We start from the raw sequence: 20280 nt of genomic DNA, 5'->3' as shown, positions 1-20280 counted from the left end.
TCTAAGGCACCGGAGGAAGCAGCAGGGCCTACCGGAACTGCGTCACAATCGCTCGCCTATCATTCCTATTTCTAGCACGCTCTCTTGCCTCTCTCACATCTATCCTCCTATCACCCAGAGCTTTCTTCACACCATCCATCCACCCAAACCTTGGCCTTCCTCTTGTACTTCTCCCATCAACTCTTGCATTCATCACCTTCTTTAGCAGACAGCCAATTTCCAGTCTTTTGCAGATGCCAAACAAGTATTTTTGTAATGATAAAAAGGCTTTACATATTCCAAAGATTCCTGGAATAAAGTCAAGTAACATTCCTTTGGTACTTTATCTTCCAATCATTCCAGTAACTAATTGATGTGAATATATATTAAATGCAGATCCCAGTGATACAAGTTAACCCTTTTACCCCCAAAGGACGTACTGGTACGTTTCACAAAACTCATCCCTTTACCCCCATGGACGTACCGCTACGTCCTTGCAGAAAAATGCTATATAATTTTTTTTTTTCATATTTTTGATAATTTTTTGAGAAAATTCAGGCATTTTCCAAGAGAATGAGACCAAGCTGACCTCTCTATGACAAAAATTAAGGCTGTTAGAGCAATTTAAAAAAAATATATTGCAAAATGTGCTGGGGGAAAAAATAACCCCTTGGGGGTTAAGGATTGGAAATTTCCAAAGAGCTTGTGGGTTAAAGGGTTAATATAATGCACAGACTCACAACTGATTATAATTGAAGCTTCATAATGACTCCCAAAACTGTTCACATTTTGATATAATCATAATCACTGCAATGTTTCTCATAATCACCATCTTGACTATGCTGTCCTTCATCAATGTCCTCATCACACTGTTCCATATCTGTAGTTTTCTCAACTGTATCTATCAGGTCAGGGGGAAGTACTGGCCTGCATGACCACACTGGCTCCAAACACCCTTATTTCTTTCCCAAACTTGTCCAGGGTCATGTGGCTTTTGGAGACCAGAAGATTGGAATATCCGCTCGCTTGTGGATAGCAAGGGGATGGTTCACACAACCAATGTGAGGAATAAGGTTGTCTCGGAAAGACGGCCATGGGAGAGGTCAGTCTTAGATTTCGCCGTCAGTCGCTCCTCTTTTCCAACCATCTTCTTAACAGGATTCTACATGATGTCAATAGATTTCTCCAACTAGGTTTTTAGCTTAAATAGTAATAATAATAATAATAATAATAATAATAATAATAATAATAATAATAATAATAATACATACATATACCAAGGCACTTCCCCCAATTTTAGGGGGTAGCCGATAATAATAATAATAATAATAATAATAATAATAACCAGATAAAAATGATAATGCTTGGATAGCTTAATTCCTTTTCTATTGTATTACAGGATGGTGTGTAAGGGAGGAACAAGAGTACAGCGCAAGTTAGAGGTCTATGACGACTGTTGCAGCTAACAACAAGGACAGAGCTCAAGAATTGTATTTCTTACTACTGCCACTGACCCTGTATTGGTAAGTTCTCATCAACAGCCATTTTTACACTAAGTCCTCAACTTAACCCTTTTACCCCCAAAGGACGTACTGGTACGTTTCACAAAAGCCATCCCTTTACCCCCATGGACGTACCGGTACGTTCTTGCAAAAAAATGATATTAACATTCTATTTTGCATATTTTTGATAATTTTTTGAGAAAATTCAGGCATTTTCCAAGAGAATGAGACCAACCTGACCTCTATGACAAAAATTAAGGCTGTTAGAGTAATTTAAAAAAAATATACTGCAAAATGTGTTTGAAAAAAAAATAACCTTTGGGGGTTAAGGGTTGGAAATTTCCAAAGAGCCTGGGGGTAAAAGGGTTAAAACTTAGTAGGTTCCTAAAAACTGTATGCGAGTCAAATTTTTAAATTAGGGCCTAGGGTAAGCGTCATTTAACTTGCGTGCCGACAATTTTCAGCAGCAAAGGTAGAAATAGTCACATGTCATATCGTAAGTGTCGTCTTGCTTACTGTATTGAATTACATATTGTTTGATTACTGTACTTCATTATGAGGTTTTGATGCAATAACTGAGATTTTATGATTTCATTTTGGTTTTGAGGATAGATGTGAGAGAGGCAAGAGAGCGTGCTAGAAATAGGAATGAATGGCGAGCGATTGTGACGCTGTTCCGGTAGGCCCTGCTGCTTCCTCCGGTGCCTTAGATGACCGCGGAGGTAGCAGCAGCATTATGAAGCTTCATCTTACGTGTTTACTTATTTTGGGTTTAAATCCAACACTCCACTGAAGTCGAGTGAACTACTTCTCGGGCGGGTCCATATCAATCATCTAACGTAACATTTTCATTATAACTTAAACAATTCTTTGATTGTGGCATCTTCCAAATCATATGATCTTGTGAAAAGTAATGTCTTTAGTTTCTTCTTAAATTCAATTGCTCCCTTTAGGTCCTTCATTTCAGTTGGCAGTTTATTATAATGTCTAGGCAGATAACGGGGGAGGGTGGGCTGTGGCACCCTAGCAGTACCAGCTGAACTCGGTTGAGTCCCTTGTCAGGCTGGGAGGAACGTAGAGTAGAGGTCCCCTTTTTTGTTTTTGTTTCATTTGTTGATGTCGGCTACTCCCCAAAATTGGGGGAAGTGCCTTGGTATATGTATGTATGTATTTTGGATTTGTTTGTATCACCAGATGTCTTTGAGGACCTTCTGAAAGTCACTGTTCTTCAGTAGCCAATTTTTATAATTTTTATCTGGAAAGTTTTTTTATTTTAAATTCAATCTTGGTAATAATTAGAACTAGTAATTAAGCCTTTAGGCTTTCTAGAAATTTTTAAAAACTATTCTTCTTTGCTCAATGGGTTACCTACTGCAGTGTAATTGTGCAGTGGCTACTCTCCTCTTGATAAGGGTAGAAGAGACTCTTTAGCCGTGGTAAGCTGCTCTTTTAGGAGAAGGAGACTCCGAAATCAAACCAATGTTCTCTAGTCTTGAGTAGTGCCATAGCCTCTGTACCAAGGCCTTCCACTATCATAGGTTAGAGTTCTCTTGCTTGAGGGTGCACCCGGGCACACTACTCTGTTTTATTTCTCTTACCCCCCCTTTTTTTTTAATTTTTCATAGTTTAAATATGAAAGATTTATTTTAATGTTACTGTTCTTAAGATATCTTATTTTAATTGTTAATTATTACTCTTGTAGTTTATTTATTTCCTTATTTCTTTTCCGCACTGGGCTATTGGAGCCCTTGGGCTTATAGCATCTTGCTTATCCAACTAGGGTTGTAGCTTAGCAAGTAATAATAGTAATAATAATAATAATATATTTCCTATTTCTGGACCTCCTTAGATGACAAAATTGTTTAATTTCTGTCTGTTGCTAGTTTTTATATTATCCTAAATATCAATAATTTAATCAATAGATATTCTATGCTTGGTAGTTCTACTGTTCAGAATTTTTATACATAATTCAGTGAATTGGCTATTTCCAGAGTGCTAGTTTTATTTGCTTTGAGAATTACTCTGAGAATTTTTCTTTATAAATTAAACTACTGTAGATTAAAAAGATAATTATTGTATGAAATAATTTTTTGTAGTTTGGATCAATTCTGAATAGAAAGCAAAATGTAGGTATTGAGAAAGCTTTATAAAAATACTTTTAGATAAGTTTTCCTTATAAAGTTTTATAATTTCAATCAAAACAGGAGAGAAAGGTCTACTTTGACACTTGCTAAAAAAACTACCTCTTGTGTTAGTATATCATTAATGATTTTAAATTGGTTGAAGCGAGATTGATATTCAGTTTGTTTTCTTTTTAAATTCCTTTGTCTAATATTGTTTATACTTTCAGATGTCAGACCTTGGTATCTGCCTCAAAACTAAAATCAACTTCCAAGCACACTGAAAAGAAAAAGCAAAACAAGATCAAGGCTGTCAATAAGCGAGGGTGGGAGCAGACACGTTTGTTCATCACCCGAGCCAAAAGCAAAGTGAGCTAGTCACAGGTGTGAGGGGGCGAGGGGTAGCTAGCTACCCCTCCCTACCCTAGTAAACCCTCGTTAAAATTCTAATGGCTCGTCATTTCAGCTACGCCGAAAGTAATACCCATATTAAATAGCGTGGTTTGTATTTTGGTTACGGACCAACAAGAATTTTGGATATAAGGCTCAAGCAATGGGTCCTGGGAGTTCATTCATCACCCATATATAGGTGAAGATTAAAATGAAAAGGCAGCTAGTGGCCAAAAAGATACTGTACAACACCTAGTAATGCATTGATAGTGCTACTACTTCATTTATGAGAGATTCAATTATTTGGATATCCTTTCATATGGAGTTTCAAATCCCAATTAAAGTCGAATGTATTTTTCAAGCATTTAAAAAAGAAACAAAAAGTTTACTTTTTACTTATTATAATTATTGCTTACCCATATTAAATGTTTTGAGTTTTTTATATATATATTTATCAATCATATTTGCATTTTAGGGTTATGTGTACACTGATCAGCTATGCTCAAAATCTTGATATTAACCCTTTTACCCCCTGGCTATTTGGAAATTTCCAACCCTTAACCACCAAGGGGTTATTTTCTCCCCAGCATATTTTGCAGTATATTTTTTTTAAATTGCTCTTACAGCCTTAATTTTTGTCATAGAGAGGTCAGGTTGGTCTCATTCTCTTGGAAAATGCCTGAATTTTCTCAAATAATTATCAAAAATATGAAGAAAAAAAATTTTTATAGCATTTTTTTGCAAGGACGTACCGGTACGTCCATGGGGGTAAAGGGATGAGTTTTGTGAAACGTACCAGTACGTCCTTTGGGGGTAAAAGGGTTAAGCCCTGAGACATTTATAGAAGAATATTCATTAGTAAGAATTATTTTCTCATGCCAGTCTTCTATTAAATGTAAGATTTCAGTTATTGTGTAATATGAGTGTCTCTTTCACTGGGGAATTTTCCTTTGTGCTGAATTAATAACACTTCTTGAACAGATGTTTTTGCCTCAATCAACACTATCAAATCTATATATAAATTTTTTTTAAATTGAATAAGTGAATTTTATTTATTTCCATCCTAAATTAATGTAAATTTTAAGCATTTTCTCTTTTTTTATTTTTCCAAACTTCACCTGATGTTCACATATACTTCACCAAAATCTTGTTTGCTTCCTTACATTGATGCTTACCCCAAAAGCTGAAAAATTTCCCTGTTTTCTTTCCTTTTAATAGACTTAATAGCTTCCTGGCTAGTACAGTGGTAGCGAGTTTACCTAGCATTCGCTTGGCGGCAGATGGATCCCCGCCCGGGACCGGGAGTTTAAGCTATTTACTTGAGAGGCCACTGCTGTGGTTGGGCACCACAGTTGGGGGTTAGGGCTTTCCTGCCTGACGTTCTGGTGAGCATCTATTCTGATAAATCTGGAACTGAAACCAGAGACCTTCAACCTTTAAGTCTCTAGTATAGTATTGAGACAATTAAGATGACGGGGGTTGGCCCACTGTCTTCTCTATCTGTCTGCGTCGATCTAAAGAAAACTTCTACTGACATATTCTGCAGATTATTTTTTTTCTTGTTATTAGCAATTATCACATGAATGGCAGTCCAGTCAAATCTCATGATTTTCATATAATATTGTTTAATCTAATGCAGAGAAAAATAGATGTTTAAAAAACTTTAACTGGTTTTATGCAGAGCGTATTGTTTGTTCTGGGAATATTATATCTTTTATACAGGATTTGTCAGCCATTCTCAGAGCATCTACCTGTTTGGATAAGATGATCAAGTCCTGAATGCATTAATTTTTGGAACTGAAGAATCTGAACATAAGGAGAGGTCAGAGATGGCAATTGATAGACATGTTTGTAACTTGGTAATAAAGAAAATATCATCTATTTCTCTAGCTCAAGATCCTTAAAGTTGGGGCAGTGGCTGGAATTTTTCAGTAATGGTGCAATATAAAAATGATACACCTATTTGCCAAGATTTATTTTGTAAAATCAATTCTATCTACCATGGCATATTCCCCAATTTTGTGAGCTAGCCTGATAAGGGACTTACCTGAGTTTGGTTGGTAGTCTTAAGGTGCTACAGCCCACCCTTCCCTGTTTTCCACCACAAATGTAGCTTCATATGCTGACTCCCATACTGCCGCTACCTCAACGCCCACCAAGGTGACCTGACATAGCAGCGTGGCCTATTGAAACTGTGGCACAATCTGTCGCCATTCATTTATAGTAAATAAATATTCCCCCCTTAATTTGAACCTATAGAAAAGATCTCCTTTCAGACATTGACACACTTTATTTTGTTCTTAGCATCAACTTAAAGAGCCGGCGAGTTTTATGTTGCCTCAGTCCCCGTGGTCTTCAATATAAGGGTATCATGATTCCAATGTTACTGGGTTTCAGAGCCAAAATTGTTCTCGAATAATGTTACCCTTTTTATATCTTCGTACTCCTGTGTCCTGAAATGCAATCAAGGAAGGGATGGGATATTTTCAGTTGACCTGCTTGATGCTTGTTCTCATGCTCCACTTCACTTAGGTTTATGGAAATACCTCAAGGGAAGGTTAATAGAAATGAATGGAATTTGAGTGATAAATTTGTTATTCATATACTCACATGATGTTTATATATATTTGTCCACCCTCTTCCCCACTGACATTTGGTGTCGAAAGGATGTATGTTGTGGGACAGAATTTATCAGTTCATTCTTTTTTCGGTTTGAGCAGTTTCTCAAATCTGCAAAAATAGTGGCACTAGTAGCAAAGGTGTTAAATCTATGAGCACGTTTTCATTGAGATTATAGTGCGGTCTTCAACTGATTCTGTTGAACTTTTTCTCAAGGCTCATATTGCAGTCTGTTGTATTAAAGTCTGATTCAGTCTCAATTAGTGTTTTATCTTGAAATGAAGATATCCCCTTCCTTTTTGGGATTTTTGTTAGAGTTTAGAACTTTCTGCTTATAGCCAATTACTCAAGAAATGAAAATAATTTTGGTCCACAGTTGGATGAGCCTGAAAAGAACTACGGCCTTCGGGAACATACATGTATAATGCACAACTCAGGGTGAATAATTTTCAAAATATCTTTAAGTGTTTGGGATAAGTCAGTAGACCTTTGAGAGACATACTGGGGGAAAATTGTAATACTGTACTCTGAACTTGAAAAAATTTATATGGAGTGTTGAGTTTCATCACAAGCTCTACTTGATTTTATTAATTTATTTATTTGGTCTTTTTAATAACTAATTTCACATCTAGTTGCTATTGTGTGAAAGTGGTGTGATTGATTTTACAGTATAGGTTGAAATTATACCAAATGGTGTGAGTGCACAGGTATGGTTGAGTAATTTTATCCTATAGGGCTGAATGGACTTTGATGCCTTAGTGCTTGGCTTGAGGCCTAAATGTTATATTCCAATACAATAGACCTGAAAACAGTTTCTGTGTCAACCCTAGAAAGTCAGAGGAAACTTTTTGGATTTTTTGTCGACTACCTTGATCTATGTCTTGGAGTAGCGGTTCTGGGTACACTTTGGCACACTATTCTACCTTTTTTCTCTTCCTCTTGTTTATTTATAGTTTTTATAGTGTATATATGAAAGATTTCTCTTCCTCTTGTTCATTTATATTTTCTTATAGTTTATATATGAAAGATCTATTTTAATGTTGTTACTGTTCTTAAAATATTTTATTTTAATTGTTCATTAATTCTCTTGTAAACAGTAAATTACTTATTCCCTTGTTTCCTTTCCTCAATGGGTTAATTTTTCCTGTTTGAGCCCTTGGTCTTATAGCATTCTATTTTTCCAACTAGGATTGTAGCTTAGCTAGTAATAATAATAATGATAATGTGATATCTGCTTGAATGGAGTGCAACTTTCAAGATTACTGTAGTTAGTTCTCAGGAACCTGTTCAATTGTTGAGTCACATATGTTCTTAAATTTCCTAGAAGTACTAGCTGTTCTGGAGGCACTGGTTCTGTCGCACGATCTAGTTAAAAAAGGAGAATGGACACTCGGACCTCACAGCAGTTTTGAAGTACGTGAAACAAGGTATCACAAAGTTGAGAACTACAATTTTGTCCTAACAGAAGAACTTTTATGTTTTGAAGAAGAAAGTCTCATCTGCCTTCTTCCTCATTCTATATCAACATGCTTTTCCTTTGATCAGTTGCTATTCTCATTTTAACCTCTTGTTAAAATGGTGACGCTCATATTTTGAATACCTCATCGGTGTATAGAAAGTGTAACCATTTTTAGGTGATAAAAAGCCAGTGAATTTTTACATAAACATTAAAATGGAAGAGTATGAATAAATGTTAATGAATTACAGGTTCTATAGAATATTATTTGTACCATCCTTTGATAATGTATCTTATTCTTCCTTTTTTCTTGTTCTTGGCAGTGTTTCTTGAATATAAAATGAAGACTATACTGTGTTTTGCTTGTTAATGATTAACATCCTTAAGTTTCTATGGTTTCTTAAGACAAAAGTTATTATTCTTAATTGATAAACTTTGCGGTAAAGTTGTCCCTTTAGTTTATTGGTAAATTATGTAATGTTAAAGTAGCGTTAACTAATTCCCCCCCCCCCAAGAAATGTTTTGTAGGTTATAGATGTATTTAATGCAAAGGTCCTGGAGTTGATAAAACGCTTTGTATATTTTGTTGGGATGTCTCTGTAAGGCCTAAACTAAGTGATCATGGTCCTCTGCATTCTGATTTGACGATCAATCTTTGTTGTCTAATTCTTGTAATAAATTTCCGGACAACTGATTGCCAATAATTGGGAACATATACATTTATATATAGCTAAGCTAGAACGCTAGCTGTAAAAGCAGGATGCTGTAGGTCCAAGGGCTCCAAAGAGGGAAATATCCCAGTGAGGAAAGGAAATAAGGAAATATAGAATGGTGTGCCTGGGTGTACCCTGAAACAAGAGAACTCTAACCCAAGGCAGTGGAAGACCATGGTACAGAGGCTATGGCACTACCCACAACTAGAGAACAATACAGTAGTTTAGTTTTAGGTATCCTTCTCATGAAGAGTTGCTTGCCATAGCTAAAGAGTCTCTTCTACCCTTACCAAAAGGAAAGTAGCCACTGAACAATTACAGTACAGTATTTAACCCCTTGAGTGAAGAAGAATTATTTGGTTATCTTAGTGTTATCAGTTGTGTGATGAAAGAGGAGAATGTGTAAAGTATAGTCCAAACTATTTGGTGTTTGTGTAGGCAAAGAAAATTGATCCATAACCAGGAAGGAATCTATTGTAACACTATCTGGCCAGTCAAAGGACCCAATAACTCTCCAACGGTAGTTTCTCAGTGGGTGGCTGGTGCCTTGGCCAGCCTACTACCTACAGGTACGCAATTCTTCTTGTGCAAATGAAGCCTAGAGCAAGTTGCAAAAAGGCACCATAAAATTTTCTGATGTTACATTGCCATCCTTCTGTAGTGCCAGTCAAGGCTTGCATTTGTTAGCATGGATATTTAATTTAAACTATGTCATCTTCCTACGTAAAGTAAAGCATAGTAGTTTTTCACATCATTAGGCATTTTCTTCAATGGTACCTATTGAAAACAACCCTGTCTTCGTAATGTGTTGGACTGGGGCTTGAGACCAGCGCAACCTCGATAGTTTTTTGTAGTGTATACAACCTTGCTACCCTTGTGAAGTAAGTATATATGGTTTGAGGGGAGTCTATAGGTCTACCTGCTGTGTTAAAAGCAGCCATTGTCTGGCCCTCCCATGTCGTAGCTATGGTGGAGATGGGGTTAGGTCACTAATGATATGTATACAGTATAAGATCAGTCTCTAGGGCATTGTCACTGTCCCTTGCCTCTGCCATTCATGAGCAACCTTTAAAGAACAATAGCCTTCAAACCATCGCTCAATGCTGGTGTCTGCAAAATCTGCTATGATGAACACAAGCTTTGGGTATAACGGTAAGTAGTTTCATCAACAAATGGTGGTTTCTTGTTCAATGCAAGGTACAGCCATCAACCTCCCTAAATCATTCACATTTTTAATCATACAGGTACAGTATTTAGAAATATCTAGGCCTTCCGATATACATGAGGAGTTTGAAATTCTAAGTCTTTTGGGGGTGATGTTTAATGTCCAGTAGTTCACCTCTTCATGACAATGGATGTCATTTGTTCTTAGAATTCATTTTAAATGTCAAGAAAATACCAAAGTTAAGAGAGTCGGCAATGCGATTTACATGTTACCTGATGCTCGTCCGTAGCTTACACATTTGAATGTCCATAATTTTTTTTTTAAATTATTAAATTATCGTATTCAATCTTGTCTTCTTTATTATTACTGCTTCCTTAGTGTTAAGTCCACCTATTAATATTAGTATTAGTATTATTATTATTGTTATTAGCTATGCTACAACCCCAGTTGGAAAAGCAGGATTCTATAAGCTGAAGGGCTCCAACAAGGAAAATAGCCCAGTGAGGAAAGAAAACAAGAAAATAAATAAACTACAAGATAAGTAAGTAACAATTAATATGATATATTTTAAAAACAGTAACAAAATTAAAAAACATCTTTCATATATAAACTAGAAAAGCTAGAAAAAAAACTAGAAGAGAAAGAAGATAATAGTTTGCCCGAGTGTATACTCAGGCAAGAGAATTTTGTAACCTCTTCTGTCATTAGGTTACTTAAGGCCTACTGTATTCATAATGTTCAAAATTGAAATTAACTATTCTAATGAAGTTTGAGGTTCATCTTTTGTTTGCCAGCTATCATTATCAAATGCCATATTCACAATTATAGCAATACGTCTATCTATATTTCAGTGACATTTTTTATATTGGCATCATCTTTGTTAAGCAGCTCTTCTAAGAGAAGAGCATTCTAAAATAAAACCATTGTTCTCTAGTATTGGGTAGTGTCATAGCCTCTGTACCATGGTCTTCTTCCACTGGCGTGGGTTAGAGTTCTCTTGCTTGAGGGTACACTCGGGCACACTGCTTTATCTAGTTTCTCTTCCTCTTGTTTTGTTAAAGTTTTTTATAGTTTATATAGAAGATATTTATTGTAATGTTATTATTCTTAAAATACTTTATTTTTCCTTGTTTCCTTTCCTCACTGGGCTATTTTCCCTGTTGGGCCCCCTGGGCTTATAGCATCCTGCTTTTCAACTAGGGTTGTAGCTTAGCATTTAATAATAATAATAATAATAATAATAATAATAATGATAATAATGATAATAATAATAATGCCTTCATTTCAAAACCCCCTCCATTCACCCAGTGTGAACTTGGCCACAAATACATCACAAAGGATATAGTTACATCGTTTAACTGCTTCTTTAATCCGTCAAAACTATTATAAGGGTATTCACATAACATCTCCCTTCATTTAAAAGATAAATGTATGTAAAGAGAGTTAAACAAACATAGGCTAATACTGGTTTACATGAAGTCTATAGGCTAACTATAAATGGAGTCTTTGTACATTAGCGGCCAGTTCCTCCCATGTGTATAGGAATGGGTACCAGCTAACCTAAACTTCCTACCCCCTAACCTAACCTACATGCCATGTCCTTACTTGCCTAATAGGGGTTACCCCCCCCCCCTGTGATCCCCCTTATACTGCTGTATTCTTAGCCATCATCCTACATACAGGTGGCCGTTATTATACATACACCTCCTATAAATCCTAGATTTTAGTTTGTGGTGATAGTTTAACTATTCTTAAGTGAATCCTACTAATTTTGTACCATACAACTATATAAGTTATGGAAGATAATATTCCTAAGGGCATTAACTCATAAGTTTGCTAAGATGACATTATAACGAAAAAGAAAATAAACATTTTTCGTTTTGGTAAATATAATAGTTACCCTTTAATAAGTAAATTACGTTTTCTCTAAATGAAAAGCTGTACCGTTTTCTTTTTCTTTAGCCCCACTGTTCTAGGGGTAACTTGCTTATACATTTCCCTCGTATATATCCATTAAATATTAGATTATATTCATACGAATATCTTATGAACTCCTATTATAATTGAATTAATCTATTGGAAGAATGTTTTAATATTTATCCTAAGCAAAATACTATAATTTTAGCCGATGAAAAAGCTATAGAAAGCAGGCTATGGTGGAGGTCTCTGATTGGATAAAGCAATTCTTTAACCAGGGGGACAACTTGTTGAGAATTTGTCCCCAAATCTGGGAATTTCTAGAGGTGTTGGGGACATATCAAGTGTGTGAATTCCCATACATCTGGTAACTGTAAAACACTACCTAAATACTCATGAATAATTCTGTCTTCAATAAGATTTACAATAACTTAATTACGTTTTATTGTTTTCCTGTGGTATGAAATTCATTACAATTATAATTTGATTAATATATCTTCCAGAGCACAACTGTAATCAGAACATGAGTTCAAGATTAAAAGAAAATTATTTTTTACTGTTTGTGGTTTCACAAACACCATAGTTAAAATAAATACAGAATATATTATAATCACAGAAGATACAGGAATACATAGTACAGTATTTAGTAAGCTACAGGTTCAATTTTTGTTGGAGACTACCTGGAGAAAATAATTCTGATTTAAGGAACTTTTAGGGAGTAGGACCGTCTAGGGATGTTCCTGACAGTTTAGACAGTAGAAGAAGGTTCATTTCTGTCCCAGGCACTGGGACAGGAAGAAGGAACTGTGTCTTGTCTTTGAACTTGTGATCCTGCAAACAACGAAGGATTTACTGGGTAAGGAGAGACACACTTTACAAGGTTTATTTCTTTTTATTATGTTCTTGATGTTGTTTTATTACTCAAAATACTGGAGATTCGAATATATTATAGGTGTGTTGTAGGTTACCATGATTGATAGTTAACCATCGAATTTCTATAATGGTCTTTTATTGGTGAAGAATCTTTATGAAAAGACATTTCCCAAAATGCTCTTTTTAGCATGTGGTGGTGATTCAATAGTCAGTGAAAATGTGAAAAAGTTATTAGATGATTTTTTTTTTATCTAGATGTGACTTTTAACTTTTCGATTAACAATAGGATGGTGTATAATTGGGCACACTGTGATCACGTTAGCTATGTAACAGCCAACGTAAAATAGCTTTGGATAGTTGAATCCCTCCTTTGTTTCTTGTATGCAATCTCAGGTTATTAACATTACATTAACCTTGATTAGTTTTCCTCAAAATCCGACCCAAAAACCTTTTTTTCTTATAAAAGACTCAAAACTCGAAAATATCAGGGAAAAGTAACTGAATCATATGATTTATTTCAAGACTTATTGATGGGGTAATAAAAGATTGATTAATAAATATATTGCTTAAATACATTCTAATGATATCAAATCTATGATATACGAGGGACAAGTATACTTAAAATTATTTGGATTTGCTGGTGAAGAATATATTTGACTAAACTTGTTTCGGTGGAAAGATTTGCAGTGAGAAAACACGTAAAAAGAGTGAGAGTAGTTTGTTACAAACTGAAATGCCTGGAGGGAACACTCAATCATAAAGGTGCCTTTGGTCCAATGTCAAAAAACGAGAGAAGGAATTTCATACACCAACTAACGTAACAAGTCTTTAGAAATAGTTGAACAAAAAATGAATGTAAAACCGTTTGAGGAAATACCATTTCGACAAAAAGATATTGTCAATATTCTGTCATAGTTATCTCTCTCTCTCTCTCTCTCTCTCTCTCTCTCTCTCTCTCTCTCTCTCTCTCTCTCTCTCTCTCTCTCTCTCTCTCTCTCTCTCTCTCTCTCTCTAAAATCCATTGAAATACTAAATATTCGGAAGTGTATCCCAAGATATAAATTATTTGTAAGTTTAGATTGTCAGCCTCATGTCATCTCAGCACGTGCAATTGCACAGAAGTGTTTGGTAGAATAAGAGGCTTATTTTTTTATCTAAAGGGACTATATACCAGTAATACATTGAAATTAAGTTTAAATCAAAGTAGGAAGTTACCATGATAAAAGCCCGAGTAGGAACATGGATTTTTATTTAGATTTATAGAAGATAATCTTGAGAAAACCTTTATAGACTATTTATTTAGTATGCAACTCTGTTTTTTCTCATATTCCAATAGCAGACGTATAATTACCTCATTAGTTAATGACCAATTAACTCTTACTGTAAAGGGGGGGGGGGGGGTTCCTTGCCTATTTTTCGACCAACCAGACAGAACTGGTTTTCTGCATATTTGTTCTTCCTTTAAGAGGACAAGCCTACTCGTTGTCAGTGAACTGTGAAATCTAAAAAAAAAAAAGTTTTTAATCTGAAAATTGGAAGCCTTATTTAGTAATTAATACCAACGGTCTTTGTTCAGTATCAAGGTAAAAAGTTGAATTAATTTTGTTACTAAGTGATTATCTTCATGGGGAAATTACAGGTGACATTATCATTTTGATATTAAAACCTTTTATCTTTTTTATATTAAAACCTTTTCATTACTTGACCCTCATGATTGCATAAATCTTCAACCCTGAAAGACATACTTTGTGGATTAGTCAATTTGAATCGAAGGTGTTCCTTTAACTCTGTAATAATTAGCAGAGTAAAATGCAGAACTGTATTCTATTATGTCAAATGATCAGTGCTTTGTTTTTTAACAAGTATAAAATTAATGGAGATGCTACTACAATTATAATTTTAATCTAACAGCTTATATATTCTTAATAACTTAATTGTTCACATTTGAAATTGTGGTAAAGAAAGACTCAAAATGGTTGAGCATTGGTTCCACAATCGTGTAATGTAGGCTGTAACGTCATACAGCAGTGGCAATCTTTATTTCAAGTTACAATCTTTATTTCAAGTTACAATTTACGAATCAAATTCACAATTACTTTACTTTTAGGGGTTTATTTCTCGCCCTCCATCAGTCTGTTCAGGTGGGCCTTGGTGTATCAAAATAATTTCTTTCCAGTTAATATTTTGCTCTACATTTACGTCTTTGTTACATCATTTTTGCGTTTCACATTTTGTGTATGAGTAGTGTGTGTGTGTGTGTGTGTGTGTGTGTGTGTGTGTGTGTGTGTGTGTGTGTGTGTGTGTGTGTGTGTGTGTATCCAGCTACAGTAGATGGCTTCTCATACAGTAGGGCTCACACATGAACTTTACTTTCAGGGCTAAATCATAGTAAGATTTATTTATTGCATTATCAGCTAGTCTTTTATGTAAAAATTAATCTGACTGTTAGTATATGCTAATGATGAATTATAAACCACATCAGGAAAACCAATATTGAAATATCTATGTTTATATAAATATATATTTGGAAAAATGAACTTGTATGCTATATATTTTCTTAAAAGTAAAAAAAAAAGCAAATAAAGAGGGCTGTTTTTCTGGTCCTATCACACAGGGCCTAAGCTACAATGTCAGTTCATCGTGTACATATTCTAAGGTATTTAGCATATCACACATTTCATGTTTTGAAAATGAGGTAATATCCAATTTAGTATTTATCTTAGATTTTTACTATCAGTTTTCACGTGTTGGTTTTGGCAGAATCGTAAGAGGTTAGGACGAATTTCTTAAGAAAATATTTATGGGAAAGCATTTATTGATACGTCTTATTGTGTATTAAACCTTCATCAATATTTTTTTATATCATTCACTAGTGTACAGACGTAATCGAAGCATTAGTTAATGACTAAACTCTTGCTGTAAGGGGTGGGGGTGTCCCTAGTCTGTTTTTCGACTAGCCAGGCAAAGGCGGTTTTCAACATATTTGCTCTTCGTTAAGAACATGGCCTTACTCGTTGTCAGTGTTTTTATTTAAATTGGTTTTAAATCTAAAAATATGAAGCTTTATTTAGTTTAATGTAAAAGCAATAAGTTAATTTTATTTTAAATGTATTAACTTTTGAATTAATAAATGATATATAGTTTCATGTGGAAATTTCCGAAGGCAATGTCATTTTGATGAGACAAAACTGGTTGTTAGTGATCAACAAGATTGCAAAAAGCGTCAATACTGTCCTTAATACTTCGTAGACTAAGCAACTTGAATCGAAGGTGTGACTATGAACTTTTTATATGGGTACTACATTTCATCTTTAACTACCAAAACCCACGTTTTAATCTATATTATCAGACTCGTTTCAATCATTAAGTTTAGCTTTCAGTGTTATAAGATGGATTGGTCTGAAAATTCCCCAAAACCACCCAAAAATCTCCATTTCCACAAATATATTTTATCCTGTAGGCTTATTAAAATAGAATTTATTCGACTATACTCCATATAAGTGCAGACTAAATGCAATAATATATTGGTTTACTTAAACTATCACCATCAGACATCCAAAATCCTAAAATTTAGGGATAAATCTCCATAATTGGCAACATTGCCTAAAATGCTTACAATCGTGTGTAGTGAAACACCCAACTATTTTGAGTGTACATCTCCAGTTTATACATATTTATGCAAATTCCGATTTATCATGTAAGTATATATTTATTTACATACAAAATAAACTATAAAATAATAAACTAAACAACAATATTAATAAGAAATTTACAAAAATAGCCCACGAGGAAATTTATAAAATAATAAACTGAACGATAATATTAATTAAAAATTTACAAGAATAGCCCATGAGGAAATTGGTGCAAACTATACCGATGAGGAATCCGCTTCCTCATTCGAAATTTCCGCACTTGGGCAATACCAGCCAATGTAAATAGCCTCTCATACAGTTTGGCCAATAGGTGAACATTTAGATTTTGAATTTATTTCAGTTTTATTTTCTTTAAGATATTTACTATTCTATTATTTTTCATATGTTGATTATTTGGAAATCTATTGTATTAATCTAGATGCTGTCAATGGCCCACTAGATACTAAAATGAATGGAGATATTAAGGATTTCAATAGGAAACTGGAGTTTTTTTTCGATATTTTGAGGATTGGAAAATTAACGCATAATATAAGCTCCCACGAGACATCCGAATGATTGAAGACATTAAGGCTTTCAAGAGGAAACTGAAGACTTCTTTTTTCTGTGAGTCCTTTTGAGTGAAATGATTGAAGACATTAAGGCTTTCAAGAGGAAACTGAAGACTCTTATTCTGTGAGTCCTTTTGAGTGAAATGATTGAAGACATTAAGGCTTTCAAGAGGAAACTGAAGACTTCCTTTTTCTGTGAGTCCTTTTGAGTGACGATTTAACAGTAAATGAGTAATACGTGATATGCAATGTTGAACACTGAAGGAACAAGATAAAATGACTGTGGAGGTCCTGTAGAGAGTAGGGTTCCCTTGCTGTATATGGGACTGGAAAAACAAACGTCAAACTAATACGCTTTCATATACTAAAGAATATATATAACAAACTAATCTTCTAAGTCCAGTAATGATTAATATTTGTGTGATTGGAAACGAAAAACAGCCACAGCTCTCGTCATCCACCATTGCCAGTAAATCATATTTACAATACTGCATATAGTTTTCTCTGCAGAATATAATTGACTGTATGCTGACTGGTTATCCAGCAATGTTTCATACTGCCCAAATAACTAATGAACAGTTCGAGAATGCCGTATTCTATCCCTTTTGCCATGAAGGATAGATTCTAAATAGGTTTTGGTGTAGAAGTTTCTGGAAACCGATCCAGTGAGAGAATTCTTATGAAAGGTGTACCACAGGGTAGTGTTCTGGGCCCTATCTTGTTCAACATATACACTATCGAGCTATCACACATCTTGAAAAAACAAAAATAATCAGGAGCACTTTTCAGAATGGGTGTGGCTGTACTGTCTCAGATTGTGGATATTTACACTCATCAATGGTAGTATTTATTATTCCCAAAATAGTATACTCCAGAATCTAAAGGTTTTCTACACCAGTTACTTTATATATTACCATCAGATCAGTCCCTTGTTCGCTTTAGGTTGCCTTGCCTTATTGAAGACAGGGTCACACAACAACAATGATAATAAGAATAGGGATGTGGGGAATATGAGGAAAGGAAGCTTACCCCTGGATACAATCCAGTTTATAGCTCAAAGGCAGGTACTCGGGATGGGAAAGATTAAGGAAAAAGGGAGAAAGAGAAGTACAGGAGAAGAATAAAAGAGAGGGGCAGACCCTCTTGCATTGCCCTACCTATAAGTGCAGCCAGATCCCTGCTAGGATTTTTCAGCGTACCTAAACTTATGTCTACATTCATTAGTTGTCCTAATTTTGGACATAAAAAATAAATGTTCGGTAGTATCTTCTTCATCTTTGCACAAGTCACACAAATTATCTTCATATTTTCCCCTGAAATTTGCTTTTAAGTTGAGCATATTTAATCTTGTCTTCATTACAACAACAAGAGTGAATATGTTGACTCTGTGCCATTCATAATCCCTGCAGAATTGCCATCTGCAGTTCTCTGAATACTTCTTGCAGTGTCTGTTCTCACTGTATAAGTGAGTCCATGCCCAGACACCTAAGTAGAAGACAGATATGGCAGGCACAGACGGGAGACTGGTGTCCCCTGTGCCCTGTAAGCAGGTACTAGCACTGGCAGAGAGAGATCCTTTCAGTCTGGGAACTGAGCTGAGATTGCCTTGCCTTATGCAAGGCACGGGCTCTTGCTTGTAAGACTCTTCAATGCTTGCTTGTTAGATTGTTCAGCCTTGTGCTACTATGGGTGGAGAGGGGGTTATGCATATATGGTCAGTCTCAAGGGCGTTGTCCTTCAGTTAAGGTATTATTACTGTCTCTTGCCTCTGCAACTCATGAGTCACCTTTGAACCCTAAGGACAGGGTTGCATAAGCCCATGCTCCTGAGAGAGAGAGAGAGAGAGAGAGAGAGAGAGAGAGAGAGAGAGAGAGAGAGAGATGCAAAGATTTTCCCTAATTGCACATCAACCTTTTAAGTAAAAACAGCAGTATTTTATATATATATATATATATATATATATATATATATATATATATATATATATATATATATATATATATATATATATATATATATATATATATATATATATATATTTAAATTAATTCAAGAATATATAAAAAAATCTAACTATTATATACATTTAAAATCATATTTCATGAAAATTACAAATTATATTGCATAACAAGTTGAAAACTGAACCTGTAAGATAGGTTAGTGGGTGAAGATTGCCATGCCTGTAGCATGACACGGGCTCTTGTCCTGGACAGCCCGTATAAGGATAGCAATCTGGAATAAGAACTCCTAAAGGAGCAAAATATGGTGTATCAAAAGGAGAGGTTGGATTTGAAAGGGTCTGGAACAGGAAAAAGGATGCAGGATGAGGGATAAAAGGATGCAGGATGAGGGATGAAGGAGGGGTTTGACAAGACATGGAAAGGGGTAGAAAGTAACCCTAAAAGGAGACTCCTTTTTAGATCCACGAAATGAAAATTTTTAGTTCGGGAAAAAAGTATTGATAGCAGCAAGTCCCAGTAAGTAGGAGAGACTGGGAGAGGAGTGAAGGATTATCAGTAGGAGAGAATAGGAGTAGGTTTAAGCAAAGAGGCTTATTCCTGCTCAGTGGCTGGAAACTGGAATTGTTGCAGGAGCTGCAGGAAGGTGGGGGGTCGAGGATAAGGAAAGGACTCTGGTGAGGATCTGGAAGGCGATAGGTATGAGGTCTTGCAAGGTGAGAGACTCAATTTCTTGAGCCAAGGTTTGGGAAGGGAATGAGGGTGAGGGTCGTTGCTGGTCCTTATGAGGAGCAGTTGCAGGTCGGTGCTGGTCCTTTTGGGGAACAGTTGCAGGTCGGTGCTGGTCCTTATGAGGAGCAGTTGCAGGCGCAGGAGCAGTGGCTGGCTGGCTCTGTCTTCTCTGGCGAGGAGGTCGCTGGTCTTTCGGTGGTTGGATTGGAGCTGGTTTATTTTGGTTTGAAGAGGATGTATTCTTCATAGCTGCTATCCTCTTGAGACGTTCTGGGCAGCGCTTATTCCAGGCATGGTGTGGCCTGGAACAATTGGGGCACTTGGATGTAGTGTGTCATCCTTCTTTGTGGGCCTTAATGCACAGTTCTGCGCAATGTCGCTGGCTGCAGACATAACATCGAAGGGGCTCAGGTGTGTAATCTTCAATGGGGAAAGTTCCTCAGACTCCTAGATCCAGTTTGGAGGGAGCTGGACCGATGATGGTGGCAATGAGACGTCGAACTGGAACGTCATCTTTGCTTGTGCAGCGAACAGTACAGTCAATGTTGCTGCACAAAGTTGCAATGGATATAGGCATCGACACAGGATACCTGGTGATAACAGCTTTCTTCCTGATAACAGCAGGATCCAGCAGCGTTAAAGTGGGGTCTTCCTG

The 20280-nt window shown here is 35.7% G+C and overlaps 2 long non-coding RNA genes across 2 annotated transcripts in view; both read left to right on the top strand.

Annotated features, from left to right (window-relative positions):
* The window catches only part of LOC137636533 (uncharacterized), a 29519-nt gene extending 24701 nt beyond the window's left edge, over window positions 1–4818 (top strand). The window contains exons 3-4 of the long non-coding RNA XR_011043140.1: window positions 1379–1502; window positions 3832–4818. This is a non-coding gene — a long non-coding RNA (uncharacterized lncRNA). The remainder of the gene's footprint in view (window positions 1–1378; window positions 1503–3831) is intronic.
* A 7809-nt stretch (window positions 4819–12627) lies between these two features.
* The window catches only part of LOC137636529 (uncharacterized), a 53837-nt gene continuing 46184 nt past the window's right edge, over window positions 12628–20280 (top strand). The window contains exon 1 of the long non-coding RNA XR_011043135.1: window positions 12628–12717. This is a non-coding gene — a long non-coding RNA (uncharacterized lncRNA). The remainder of the gene's footprint in view (window positions 12718–20280) is intronic.

The sequence above is a fragment of the Palaemon carinicauda genome, unplaced genomic scaffold (assembly GCF_036898095.1).
Source record: "Palaemon carinicauda isolate YSFRI2023 unplaced genomic scaffold, ASM3689809v2 scaffold32, whole genome shotgun sequence".
NCBI classification, from domain to species: Eukaryota; Metazoa; Arthropoda; class Malacostraca; order Decapoda; family Palaemonidae; genus Palaemon; species Palaemon carinicauda.
Note: the sequence above shows the minus strand (reverse complement) of the source record. Positions and strands in the feature narration are given on the sequence as shown.